Source organism: Glycine soja, chromosome 11 (assembly GCF_004193775.1).
Source record: "Glycine soja cultivar W05 chromosome 11, ASM419377v2, whole genome shotgun sequence".
Taxonomy (NCBI): Eukaryota; Viridiplantae; Streptophyta; class Magnoliopsida; order Fabales; family Fabaceae; genus Glycine; species Glycine soja.
Genome location: NC_041012.1, coordinates 21,803,402 through 21,818,891, shown reverse-complemented (window position 1 = coordinate 21,818,891; position 15,490 = coordinate 21,803,402). Strand labels below are relative to the sequence as shown.

General features: G+C 35.3%; 1 pseudogene; it reads right to left on the bottom strand.

The window, feature by feature from the left end:
- Positions 1–10,254: 10,254 nt before the first annotated feature.
- Positions 10,255–13,874, bottom strand: LOC114373065 (annotated as a pseudogene).
- Positions 13,875–15,490: the final 1,616 nt, after the last annotated feature.

Genomic DNA, 15,490 nt, shown 5'->3' with positions numbered 1-15,490 from the left:
ACCCACAAAAGGAAGCTCAAAGGCAATGAAAGGATTAACATGGGCAGAAATGTGTTAGCATTGATAGGTAAATTTGTTCCTCACATTCCTGAGAAATGTAAGGACCCAGGTACTTTTTGTATACCTTGCATTATTGGGAACAATAAATTTGAGAATGCCATGCTAGATCTAGGAGCATCAGTTAGTGTCATGCCTCTGTCCATTTTCAATTCTTTATCTCTTGGACCTTTGCAATCTACAGATGTAGTGATTCATTTGGCAAATAGAAGTGTTGCTTACCTCGCAGGTTTCATAGAGGATGTGTTGGTTCGGGTTGGTGAACTTATTTTTCCTGTTGATTTTTATGTTCTTAATATGGAAGAGGGATTTTCCCATGGTTCAGTTCCAATTATTTTAGGCAGGCCATTTATGAAAACAGCTCGAACCAAGATAGATGTTTATGTTGGCACATTGTCTATGGAATTTGGTGATATTGTTGTTCATTTTAACGTCCTTGATGCCATGAAACATCCATCTGAGGATCATTCTATTTTTCGTGCTGAGATAATTGATCAGATTATTGATGATTATATGTTTGATTTTGATTCTCTTCATGGTAGGAAACATCCATTTTTATCTAATCTGCATACTTGTCATTCCTTATGCATTGAATATGAATCTGAGTTTGAATTTGATCCAGTATCTGATTTTTATGCTGAGAGTGAATTTGAATTTGATTCTGGTTCTGATTTTCTGGGTGTTGTACCTCTTAATGTTGATTTTTTAGAGTCAGAATGCACTAACCATGTTGCAGGAAGTACATATACTTTTGACTTGCTTTATGAGGTGCAAGCTGAGGAACTTTCCTCTTCTCCTACCCTGGTTCCTCCCACTGTTCAGCCACCACCCACACCAGAGTTGAAGCCTTTACCAACAACCCTCAAGTATGCTTACTTGAAGGACAAGGAAAAATTTCCAGTGATCATCTCTGCCTCCCTTGCTGCTGAGCAAGAGGAGAAGTTGTTGCTACTGCTCAAGAAGTACAAAAAAGCCATTGGATGGACTTTAGCAGATATTTATGGTATTAGCCCATCTACCTGTGAATGTATGTATACATGATTTTGATGATGTCAAAAGAAGAATCAAACAAGGCTCATTTTGCTTCAATATTAATACAAGATTGTTTCAACAAACAAAGCCTTGATTCAAGATTTCTTCAAGATCAAGCCTTGCCTCACAATGAAAGGTTTCAAGTCATTCAAGGCACATGTAATCGATTACCAATACATGTAATCGATTACCAATGGTTTGAAAGTGTGTAATCAATTGCACATCATATGTAATCGATTACTAGAGACTTTGAACGTTGGAAATTCAAATTTTAAATGAAGGGTCACAACTGTTCAAGAAAAACAACTGTGTAATCGATTACACTAATTCTGTAATCGATTACTAGAGAGGATTTTCAAGGAATATCGCCAACAATCACATCTTATCATTTGGATTTTGAATGGCCATCAAAGGCCTATGTATATGTGTGACTTGGGACGAAATTGATGAGAGAGTTTTGATTGATCAAAATGTCTTATCCTTTCAAAAGACAATGAGAGAGATTCCAAAAGAACTCCATTGTCAAATGCTCAATCCTTGACCAAACACTTGCCAAATCTATAAGGATTCTTACATGGATCTTCATTGTAATATTATTCTCTTGAAGAGAGAATTCTTCTTCCATTCTTCTTACTCAATGAAATTAATTAAGGGACCGAGGATCTCTTGAGTTGTAAGGATTCCTGAACACAAGGGATGAGTTGTCCCTGTGTGGTTCAGAAGTTGTAAAGGATTTTACAAAGATAGTGGAAATCTCAAGTGGGTTGCTTGAGTACTGGACGTAGGCACGGGTTGTGGTCGAACCAGTATAAAATTGTGTTTGCATTCTCTTTTCCCTTATCTTATTTATTTTGTTGCAATCAATTGTGTCTTGCATGTTTAAAGAACATTGTTAAATTGATTGTTGTTGCTTCTTCTAAATTCTAAGTCTATCCCTCTTAAGATTATTGAGGCCACAAGGTCCAACACTACCTGCTTGCATAGGATACTTTTAGAGGATGAAGCTATGCCAGTGAGGTAGCCACAGCGGCGACTCAACCCCGTCATTCTAGATGTGGTGAAAAATGAAGTGACCAAGCTCTTACAAGCTGGAATCATCTACCCCATTTTTGACAGCCAATGGGTGAGTCCAGCCCAAGTGGTTCCTAAGAAGACTGGCCTCACAGTGATTAAGAATGAAAGGGATGAGCTTATCCCCACAAGAGTGCAGAATAGCTGGCGAGTCTGCATTGATTATAGGAGGCTAAACCAAGTAACCAGAAAAGATCATTTTCCCCTGCCATTCATTGATCAAATGCTTGAGCGCTTGGCAGGTAAGTCTCATTACTGTTTTCTTGATGGTTTTTCTGGTTATTTACAAATTCATGTTGCTCCTAAGGATTAAGAAAAGACAGCATTCACCTATCCCTTTGGCACTTTTGCCTATAGGAGGATGCCCTTTGGCCTATGCAATGCCCCTGGTACCTTCTAACAGTGTATGCTTAGCATTTTCAGTGATTTTTTAGAGAGTTGCATAGAGGTGTTTATGGATGATTTTACTGTTTATGGATCCTCTTTTGATGCATGTTTGGATAGTCTGGATAGAGTTCTTAATAGATCCATTGAAACTAACCTTGTGCTGAATTTTGAAAAATGTCACTTCATGGTAGAACAAGGTATAGTTTTAGGGCATATCATTTTCAGTAGGGGCATAGAGGTAGACCCTGCAAAAATAGAAGTTATTTCACAATTGCCTTACCCCTCTTGCGTGCGAGAGGTTCGTTCTTTTCTTGGTCATGCAGGGTTTTATAGGCGCTTTATCAAGGACTTTAGCAAAGTGGCCCTTCCATTATCCAATTTGCTGCAAAAGGAGGTGGAGTTTGATTTTGATGACCGGTGCAAATAGGCTTTTGATTGCCTCAAGCGTGCGGTGACTACCACCCCTATTATTCAAGCACCTGATTGGACAGTCCCATTTGAGCTAATGTGCGATGCATCCAATTATTCATTGGGGGCTGTCCTTGCTCAAAAGATTGATAAGCTACCTCGAGTGATCTACTACACTTCCAGAACTTTGGATGTTGCTCAAGCAAATTACACTACCACAGAGAAGGAGCTATTAGCGATAATTTTTGCTCTTGAGAAATTTCGTTCATATTTACTTGGTACTCGCTTTATTGTTTATACTGACCATGCAGCTCTAAAGTACTTGTTGAAGAATGCTGAACCAAAGCCTAGATTGATCAGGTGGATGCTTTGGCTCCAAGAGTTTGATTTGGAGATCCGTGATCGGAGTGGTGCACAGAACCTCGTGGCTGACCACCTGAGTAGGATTAAGCGTGCATCTGAGGACTCACCTATTCGGGATGATTTTTTGGATGATCATTTGTACATTCTGTATAGTATTTCTGATTCTTTCCCTACTCCTTGGTTTGCTAATATTGTAAATTATTTGGTTGCTTCTGTTTTTCCTCTCTTAGCATCCAAAGCTCAAACTGATTAAATTAAGAGCGATGCTAAGCATTATATTTGAGATGTCCCCTATTTGTGGAAATTGTGCAGTGACCAGGTTATTAGGAGATGCATTCCAGACCATGAGATTGACTCTGTCCTGCAATTCTGTCATTCTTCTGCACCAGGTGGCCATTTTGGCATACAGAGGACAGCTCGCAAGGTGCTTGACTGCGGTTTCTATTGGCCCACCATCTTCAAGGATGCGTGGAGAATATGTAGCACTTATGAGCCTTGTCAGAGAGCAGGCGGCTCACTTTCATGGAGACAGCAAATGCCTCAAAAACCCATGTTGTTCTGGGAGGTGTTTGATATCTGGGGTATAGACTTTATGGGGCATTTCCCTGTCTCTTTTGGTTTTGTTTATATTCTCCTTGCTGTTGATTATGTTTCAAAATGGGTGGAAGCCAAACCCACCAGAACTAATGATGATAAGGTTGTTGTGGATTTTGTTAAATCTAATCTGTTTTGCAGGTTTGGAGTCCCTAGAGCCATCGCTAGTGATGAAGGCACCCATTTTTGTAATAGATCCATGAATGCCTTGCTCAAAAAGTATGGGGTCATGAACATAATTTCCACACCTTACCACCCCCAAACTAATGGGCAGGCTGAGATTTCAATCAGGGAGATAAAAAAGATCTTGGAGAAGATTGTGCAGCCGAACAGAAAGGATTGGAGCACCAAGCTGGATGATGCTCTTTGGGCGCATAGGACTGCCTACAAAGCACCCATAGGAATGTCTCTTTATCGGGTTGTCTTTGGCAAGACATGTCATCTTCCTGTAGAGATAGAGCACAAAGCCTACTAGGCTGTAAAGACCTGCAACTTCTCTATTGATCAGGCTGGAGAGGAAAGGAAGTCGCAACTAAGTGAGCTAGATGAGATCCATTTGGAAGCCTATGAGAATTCTAAATTCTACAAGGAGAAGACCAAGAAGTTCCATGACAGCTTGATAGCTAAGAAGAACTTTGTGGTTGGACAGAAAGTTCTACTATATAACTCTAGGCTCGGACTCATGAGTGGTAAGTTGAGGTCATAGTGGATTGGTCCTTTTGTGGTGACTAATGTTTTTCCTTATGGTACAGTTGAGATAAAAAGTGAATCCACAGATAAGAGCTTCAAGGTCAATGGACATCGGCTTAAACCATTCCTCACAAATCCCTCCTTAGTGGATGTAGTGGTGGAGGAGACCTCCTTACTTCACCCTACTTCTCTTCCGCCATGACTTAGGGAGTTTTCTTTTTCTGTCTCCTTTACTTTTATTTCACTTGTCCAATTTTATTGATTGTTTTGATTGCTCTTGATCTTATGATTGTGCTACATTGAGGACAATGTGTTGTTTAAGTGTGGGGGGGGGGGGGGAGATTGTTCTTTATTTGGGGTTTTCTAGGTTAATTTTGTTATTTTGGTTTTATAATTTTGTTATTTTGGTTTTATGTTTTGTGTACAATATTGCATGTTTCTCTTTGAATTTTGGGTTATGTACAGGTAATGGGTAATTGTTTTTGAAATAGGAGTTTCTTGGCATTTTGTGAATTTAAATCCTTGTTTTTCTCTAAATGTCAAGTTAGTTTTGAAAGTTCGAATTGAAAGTGATAGATTTACCCTTGGTGAGAATTTGAGCCATCATCATCTATTTTATTCGGTGTGTTTTGCCCCATTGATTGCTTGCACAATAGCCTTGGCTTGACTCTTGGTGATACTTCTTGCTTCACATGCATGTTGGGAGATGATTTAGGCATTTTGTTCTTATAAGCCTCTAGCTAAATGAGCCTACCTTGAATTAATTCCTTTGATAGCCCCTTTGAGCCTATGTTCCCCTTCCTTTGTTTTGAAGCTCATTACAAGCCTTAAGTGAAAAACCATGATCTCACCCTACCCTTAGAGTGCGTTTGGATAGAGAATTTTAACTGAGGAAAGTAATTTATCAGAGAATTTGAATTTCTGTAATTTAGAATTCATTGTTTGGATGCTTTTTATGAAGAATTTAAAATTTTGGAATTTTAAAACAGAATTTTAAATAACTAAAAAACTGGAATTTCAATTTCCTTCTAAAAGGTGAGAAATTAAAATTCTTTTCTTACAATCTTCTCCGTCTAAGCTCCTAAAATATCGATCGGGTGTGAGCATAGAGGAACACGTATAACTAGCCCATCAACCATATTTTCTTTTTTTTTCATTCATTTTTTTCATTCTCATAATTTTAATTTTTTTTATCCAATCACAAAATTTTGAAAATATAAGAATTTCAATTGAAGTATTTGAAATTCTTAGAATTTAAAATTTCTCAAAATTTTAAATTTCTCCATCCAAACACATTCTTAAAGAATTTTGGAGCTTTGGAATTGTTTTGGGAATAAGTGTGGGGGGGGGGGTATGTTTCATTTGATGATATGTTTTTGTTGGCCATGCTTGATGATGTATTTTGGCCATGCTTGATGTATATACATATATTGCCTAATTGTTGCTTTATTTTTCAAATGCTTTCAAATGCTACTGTTCAAGTTAAAAAAAATGAAAAAGAAAAAAAAACAGAAAAAGAATGAAGTTGAATAAATGAGTTCTTGGCTTGAAGACTTGGATTGGTTTGAGGACTTGGTTGATTTTGTTTTGGGTTTACTTTTTATGCTTAATTTTTAATTTTGGTTTTGGGGTTTACTACTTTTTCTTAGTTCCCACTTATTCCCCATTGCTCCTCTATTCCTTTGGGTTTTAGCTACTTATCCCATACTTTCCTCTACCTTGTCCTTGGTCCCATTACAACCTTAAAAGAGCTTTTGATCCTCATGTGCATGTGTTTTTGGTGTGGTTGTCAATTTTAGAGTCTTGCCAAGTCTATGTGGTGTTTGTTTTCATGGGTGCTCTGAGAGTAAACAGTAGCCTAGACATTTGAGAGATAGAGTGCATATCTTGTGAGGTTTTATCATTTAACATTCAATTCTTGAGCTGATTGACTATCTTGCCATGTTTGAGATGCTTGGATGATTTTCATGACTGTCTAGATTCTTTAACTCTTTACGTGTTGGATGTTACCCATTCCTTTCATTCCTTGGGATTCATTGAGAAATATGTAAATGTTTTTGTGTTTGTTTGTCTCTCTTTAATGTCTCTGGATTTGTTCCTTGCTCTGCTTTTTGATTTTGCCCAGGAGTGCAAAAGGCTAAGTGTGGGGGGGGATTTGATGTGTCATTATTTCCTCCTATTTCTTAACCCTTTTTGTCACTATTTTAATTACTGGTTAGCCTTAATTGTCAAATTAATTATGCAGTTTTATCATTTGGGCCTACTTGACTAATTTTGTGTTTTTAATTTAATTTTAGGAGAATTATAAGCTATTGGGCTTGGATCCGGAATTGGACTGAACCGGCTTGGACTTGATGAGAGTAGACAATTTTATTTTATTTGGGCCAGTTTTATTTTATTTCATTTTTGGGCTTCGACTTTAAAGCAGAATTGTAAACTTTGGGGTTGAGGACATATATAACAGCACCAGGGTTTTAGTGAGAGCAGATTGTTTTGGAGAGGAGAATAATTTTAGGGTTTTGCAACTCCTGTTTTTACTGTTCATGCGCACTGTTCATGTAGCAATAAAATTCGTTTTCTGCAATTTCGTTTTCTGCTTCAATCTGCAATTTCATTTTCTGTTTCCAATTGCAATTTCATTTTCTGCTGATTAATGGAAGGCTAAGTCTCCAGCGTTGTTTTCTCTTAAGGATCAAGCACAACTCTCTTTGAGGTCTTGTTATTACTATTGAATTCTAATAAGTTTTTCCTCTTCATCAATTGCTCTGTATTTGTTGCTATTAATCCATGCATGCTTAGTGCTTGATTAATTGTCTCTGCGCTTAATTTACGTTCATGCTTAATGATCAATTTCATTCATGATTAATTGGTGTGTGTGTTGCTTAATCACATAATGACAGTCTTATGTTAATTTTCGCTTAGTAATTTAATTTAGGGTTGGATTAAGTGGTTGAACTGATTAGGGATAAATCCTCGTAACCTAGGATAAGAGACTTGCTTGTGAATCAAGGGGAAACAACATGTTTTAAATCTCTTATTTCTTTAATTCGAATTTGCTTGCGGTTTAATTTTCAAAAACAAACAACTCCCCCAATTCGTTATTGTTTTATTATTATCTGTTATGAACGTTTGGTTGACCATTACTCGTTGGGAGACGACCTAGAATCACTTCCTAGATACTGCATTTTTAATGTTTATTTGATTTGGGTACGGCCTCAATCACTAGTTACATTATACTTTTTTTTATGCAAGTAGTTACACTCAAAACTAACCCAAAAATAAAACAGTTAAAGCTTACACTTTAGGTCTATCATAAAAAATATGTTATTAATATTTATCAAGGAAAAAAGATCTCATATATTGATAAAATTATTACATATATCAATAAAAATACCCAATATATTTAAAACAAAATAGTTTAAAATTTCATTTATAACTCGTTTATCGTTAGATGGGACCTGATTACACTGTACTGATTCGGTAAAGTGTAAACTATATGACAAAATGCAATATTATATGTAAAAGGTGAACATGATACCGATTGATTAACACAATTTAACTTTATTTATTGCCGAAGAGCTAGCTTCACAATCACAATGACATCAGAATTACCAAGAAATCGATGCTCCACCATATACATTAACTTTGAGTAATTAAGCACTGGAATCTGTTAAGGTGTTGATGTCAAATTTTAAAAACCATAAATTAAGTCTGTTATATATGTTGTACGTACATAGGGCCTACGATGAATTTTTGAGACTTGAGCTTGACCTATAGCTTATCAAAGACTTTTATTTTAGCTCGGTCTGACCTTTTTTAAAGCCTAGCCTAGCCTGATAGCCTTTTCAAAAGCCTTCTTCACATTAAATCTTTAATATTCCTTCATTGAAAAGGCGGAGAAGAGCTAGTAGGCTTTCACCACGAAGAAAGAATATATGCATGGAAAAGAGAACATAAAAAGAAGATGAAATAAAAAATGTTAAAGGAATAAGAAGATACAAGAAAAAATGGTAAGGTTTTGAAGTTTTACCTCTATCAAAGCTTGAAGTGAGAAGGATATGATTTTTGTTTACTCTGGTATAGGAACGTAATAGGAAAGTTAAAAGGAAAAGAAAACCTAATAGGAAAAGGAAACGTTAACAGGTATTGGAAAGCCAATAAAAATAACGAGAAATATAAAGGGGCACATGACTCACACCTAAATTGTAATTAAAGTCTTACTTGATTATAGGAATGAAAGTTATGGAGTAGTAACGTGTAACCAAAGTCTGCTAGTTTAAAAAAAAAATATTAATTGTATCCAAAAAATAATATAAGTGTATATATATATATATAGGCCGGCCTATCAGGCTTATAAGGCTTTTTAATAAGTCTAAGCCTGGTTTATTTAATTTAATAGACTTTTAAAAAAGTCTGAGCCTAACCTTTTAATTAAATAGACCAGTCTAGGTCAGGCTTTATGTAGGTCAGGTCGTAGGCCCCTATAGGCCGGTCTGACCTATTCTCACCCTTATATGTACATACTGTCCCCCTGAAAGTTTAAATGTGTGGTATTTCACAAATGTTTCAAGATATATAACTTAATAACGTATAACATGTGTACTTTATCAATAATGATTCGTGAGTGATTCATGATTAAATTTTGAAGGATCCTTAATTATAAAATAAATTATGTTTGAAAGAAGAAAAATATTTTATCTTGTGCATGTTTATAATCTCTCTAGCAAAATTTAGTCAAGACAATTTCATACCAATATTATAATAAAAAAAAGGTGTACACTTTAAAATGTCACCAGGTGAGAGCAACAAAATACAATAACTTACTCATGTGATGAACCTTTGCAGGTGAAGCATGGTTTAGTTAATTAATTTATTTATAGGAGTCAAGTTCATGACCTAAAGTGCGCCTAATTTCGTATCCTGATCCATAAATAGACAAGACAACCTCCTTGTTTTTAGCAGAAACTGGTATGCAACCTGTTTTTTGAATGCGACTCGCTGAGTTATCTCCACACCATACCCAAACTTCAAGTGCTTCTATTTCTTCTTCCGTGGCTGGGGGATTTATGTTTCCATCACATCAAATTGTAATCTCAATTGAGTTTAGTTTAGATTTATTGCTAACTAGAGGAATAATATGTAACCTTAACAAACCTTAATTTCCTAACTAACACATAGTTCAAAGCTATGCTTTAATTTAAGATTACTATAATTTTATGAGTAACACATTAATGCAAGATTGACAACATATTGTAATAACCAAATTAAATCACAAAAAGAATTAGCTACTTGTTTTTTTTAACTTCCAAAATAATTATATATATATATATATATATATATATATATATATATATATATATATATATATATGCTTAAGAAAGGGCATAAGATATGATCTAGCTCCCAGAAGCCGAAAATACAAGTGGGTAAGGTATATCCTCCAAAGTTAGATACACCCTTATCAGATAATTGCCCCCTATTAATTACAATATAACATAGTAGAGTCAAATTAACAACAAATTTTCCATGCCTTCAATTAGAAAACACACTCACACATATATATACATAGATACGAGTGTTGAGAAAGAGATGAATTTCATTATGACAAGATAATGAAAGCAGAAGTTGCGGTTCCTCGAGCTTTGAACTCTTTTAGAACCCTAATTCATAACAATCTTCAATCTCTAACAAAAAATTAAAATTCTGAACTATATCCACAAGTGATGTGTAACTACCTATAAGAACCCCCATTATTGTTCTTGAATAGTTGATGATCACTTCCGACCCGAATCTCTTGTAATTAAGCTCCTGAAATCTTCAAGTAGCACATTGATGGTACTAAAAGTTGAAGCCGAGACACTTATAGAAATTCTCCAACAAATGACATAAGAGATCCAATTAAGGGAATGGCCACAGCTACAATAAGAGTACTTGTGAGCAAAGAGGTACCAACAAGCACATGTGTGAACCTTTTGTTGTAATGCCATGAAACCTTTCTTTTTACAGCATTTTATGACTGGAGTAAGCATCAATGTATATTTGGTTATATGATTGACCATGGTAGTGTATATTGCTACAGGTGAACTGAACTTGCTACTTGGGAGGTTCAAAGTCACTTCTGATTCCACATCTTCTCTAAACATTAAGTAACCTAAAACAGCCACCGCTGCATATATAAACAAGGGTGGATGCTAAAAAACATACAAATAGGACCTGCCAAAACAAAGGAATTCGAATCATGAAATGAGAGAATAACTTGGATTTTAATATGTTTCACTATAAACTGCCAAATTAAGTTGCATTGCATACTTACTTTAGAGAATTGATTTTTGTTTCTCTTGGAAATGTAGACTCGGGATGAAAGGATGAGCACTATAACAAAAGGCATATAAACTGACACTAGTAGGTATTCCACTCCATCTAAAAAGTGTTCCCTTTGCATTAAATCCTGTGCCCTCAATTGTACCTTTCCATAATAGAGAGAGGAGGAAAATGGAAGAAGCTTAAACCCCTCTAGCAAAAACATAAGGTAATAATAGGCTTAATTAGTTCTCTAACAAAACACTAGGAAAAATAATAAGGGCAGCAATTATGGTTAAAATTGTGGTACCACCAATTGTTAACCCTGCAAAGTCAAGTTGCATATGTTTGGTAGTAGTTTGTTCAAATTGTCCCCCTCTAAAATAAGAAAACCTGTTACAACTAGGTTGAGTTCACAATTCACGACAATTGATACTATTAGCCTTCCTATGTCTCCAAATGCACGTTGACCTATGTCAAGAAAAGTCATGATATCAAGGACCATATCTATTGGGTAATCAACACTCCTTCAAACAAATTTACCCATACCTACAAAGGATCGTAAGAACACAATAAAGATCACACAATAAGAAAAATAATAACGAACAAAAGAATTTAGTGTGATTCGGCATCTCTTGCCTACGTCCACGAAACCGTCTCAAAAGTATTTTATTATCACAAAAATGATTACAAGATTGTAACCACTTTAAATTGTATATCACTCTACAAACCCGAGTACCTTACTCAATGGTTTCAAGAAATGCTAACACTCTCACACAATAAAGACATTTTTCTCTCAACAAAGTGACCTTATTTCACAATTTCTCTTCTCACACACTCTCTCTTCATGTGTCTTCTCCACTAATTCTCTTATCTATTTATAGTGAAGATTACACCAACTATAATAAATAAGTTCTCTTGGAAGTTGAAACAAAAACAACTTTCAATGCATTTATTCAAATAGGCTTCATCTAGTAAAATACAATCTTTCACTTTACATTTAAATCACCTAAACATTGCATGTTACTCATATCTCATTGTAGACGCGATTGCGATTTTGATCTTCTCTTGGCCTATGATGTCTCCTTGAATGATTCCTCCCTTGCTCAGACTCCACCATAGCTAGTGTCTAATGCTCATCATCAACATTTTCAGTTCTCATCATTTTCTCATTTATTCTAAGAGCGACGATCACCTCATCTAACTTCAAAGTTGATCTTTCCACAAGTAACATTTGAACCAAAGCTTTGAAGGACCTTGGTAGTAAGGCCAACAACAACAACGCCTACTCCTCATCAGAGAGTTTATCATTTGGATTCAACAATTGGCTTACTAGTTGGTTCAACTTGTTGATGTGGTCATGGAGATCTCCTCCCATCTCCATTTTGAGTTGAAACAACTCCATCTTCAAACAAAGGTGATTGGTTAGCGACTTTGACACATAAATATTCTCGAGCTTCTACCACAAGGCCTTCAATGTTGTCTTCTTCAACATGTTGTGTTTTATCTTGGGAGCAAGGGCTGATCGAATCATGCTCACAGTCCTCCTTTGGATCTTAGTCCACTGGATTTCATTTATAGAAGCCAACCTTTCATCTTATAATGCCTAATCAAGACTTTGTTGCACCAAAAGGACTTGAATAGTGCTCTGCCAAATCATAAAATTTATTTTTCCATCAAACAACCGTATCTCGAGCCATTGTATGCTTCTGGCCATAGCTCTGTTACCACTATTGGGTAATCAACACTCCTTCAAACAAAATTATCCAGATCCACAAAGGATTGTGAGAAATCAAGATAGATTACACCGTAAGAAAAATAATAACGAACACAAGAATTTAGCGTGGTTTGACACTTCTTGCTTATGTCCACGAAACCGTCTCAAAAGTATTTCATTATCACAAAAATGATTACAAGATTATAACTCACCCTAAATTTTGTATCACTTTACAAACCCAAGTACCCCACTCAATGATTACAAGAAATGATAATTTTCTCACACAAAGACACATTTCTCTCAACAAAGTGACTTTGCTTAACAATCTCTCTTCTCACACTCTCACTTTTCATGTATGTCTTCTCCACCAATTCTCTTGTGTATTTCTCGTGAAGATTGCCACCAACTATAATAAATAAGTTCTCTTGTTGAAACCAAAACAACTTTCAATGCATCCATTCAAATAGGCTTCATCTAGTAAAATACAATCTTCCACTTCGCATTTAAACCACCAAAACCTTAGTGGTAAAAATTGAATTCCCAATATGCATTAAATGCAACTTATCTTTTTACTTTAAACTCTACAATATCCATGCTTCTTTTGACCAATATATGTCGGTGTAATAGCAAGCAATGGCATTCACAAATAGCAGCAATATGCGTAACCATCCCCTAAAAGAGAGTGCATAATATAAGATATTGATACTATACCAACTATTGAAATCATAGAGGCAATAATTTGAGTAATGTAATTTTTGAATAACTCACAATAGTAATTGATATATCTTTCTTGCTTTTATCTTGTAATTTAAAGTTTTCTTACTTTCTCCCATTTGATTAAATTTATTATAAACTTAGCATAGAAATGTTAGGATTTGTATTTAAACCATTAATTGTTATGTTTCTCAATCATTTAATCATGTGTTGCATGTCTTATGCGTGTGAAATCATTCAAGAACCTTGATTGTCTTTTGGGTATGCAACAAATCTTGTTGGGAGGAGATTGATATTCACCTTATGTATGTTTACGGTTCTTGAAGAAAATCAATCGATGCTTCTAATAGAACCCAATTTCATACCAATATCATAGTCAAGAAAAAAAACCCAAACCTAAATTTATAAGAGAACCTCGTGAAGGATGTGGATGCAATTTACAACCCATAAAGGCATAAATAATAAAGTCAGGAACATGATCAAACGTTCTAAATTTATCAACTAATGACAGACCAAATTTCGCTAATCTGTCTGCCACCATATTAGCTTCGTGAGCAACATAGAAGTTGGGAGGAGATTGATATTCACCTTATGTATGTTTACGGTTGTTGAAGAAAATCAGTCGATGCTTCTAACAGAACCCAATTTCATACCAATATCATAGTCAGGAAAAAAAACCCAAACCTAAATTTATAAGAGAACCTCGTGAGGGATGTGGATGCAATTTACAACCCATAAAGGCATAAACAATAAAGTCAGGAACATGATCAAACGTTCTAAATTTATCAACTAATGAAAGACCAAATTTTGCTAATCTGTCTGCCACCATATTAGCTTCGTGAGCAACATAGAAGTTGGGAGGAGATTGATATTCACCTTATGTATGTTTACGGTTCTTGAAGAAAATCAATCGATGCTTCTAACAGAACCCAATTTCATACCAATATCATAGTCAGGAAAAAAAACCCAAACCTAAATTTATAAGAGAACCTCATGAGGGATGTGGATGCAATTTACAACCCATAAAGGCATGAACAATAAAGTCAGGACCATGATCAAACGTTCTAAATTTATCAACTAATGAAAGACCAAATTTTGCTAATCTGTCTGCCACCATATTAGCTTCGTGAGCAACATAGAAGACTTGACACTGTTGGGTTTTTCCACTAAGGATGCTATCAAATGTTCAAATATTTTTGTTGTTAGCACTTTATTCTTTCTTGCTTTACGTTGGTGCCTATATAACAACTGAACCTCCATATTTTTCTTCTTGTTAAGTTATAGGTTATAATTTATTTATTTATTTAGTTGAAAAATATATTTCTGTGACACCCTCTACCCCATACATATATGTACTAATAATAAAAGAAACAAGAATTTAGAATTAATTTTTTTAAAAACACATTTAAATACAAGCCTTTCAAAAGGGTAAAAGACTCACATTCACTTTTCTAACATCAAAATAAAACTTGTTCAAATAAATAATAAATCATCTTGGCTCAAAACAAGGCATTCCAAGACATCATGCAATTAATATGGAAACCTATACCCCATGAACACAAGGTTTGAGATCATCATGAGATCGAAACACAAATAGCACACAGGAAGTGATTTATCACAATTCTAACTAATAGAGAAACAAGACAACTAGATATACATATCATATAAAGGAGATACAACTTGCTTAAACGTAACTCACATAATTGCACCACTTTGTCATTTAAATTCACTTTTTAATCATTACATTACACATGAATCACACAATTCGATCAATACATAATAACACATCAATTTCATAATAAACATTAGCAAACGTTATGCAACAGTTATACTAAGACTCAAGCCTATATGCAATGTGGTACCATGTCAATGAAAAACCACCCTGGGGTGTTAGGAGTACATAACAAGACACACCACAACATGGGTATGTCAGGTTACTCTCACTAAGTAAAATCATAGGGAGACCAGTCAGGGTCATGCTATTTTGTGAGAATGCTTCATGTGGGATCGACACAGGCTTAAAAGAGCACTCAAACTGAGTGTACCCCCAAGGCCTACACTCTGAAGAGTCCATCAGGGCCTCTCCCTCCTGATTCAGGTCCAACCCCTAAATGTTTTTTGCATGTAGACACTGCTCATGAATTATACAATACTCAT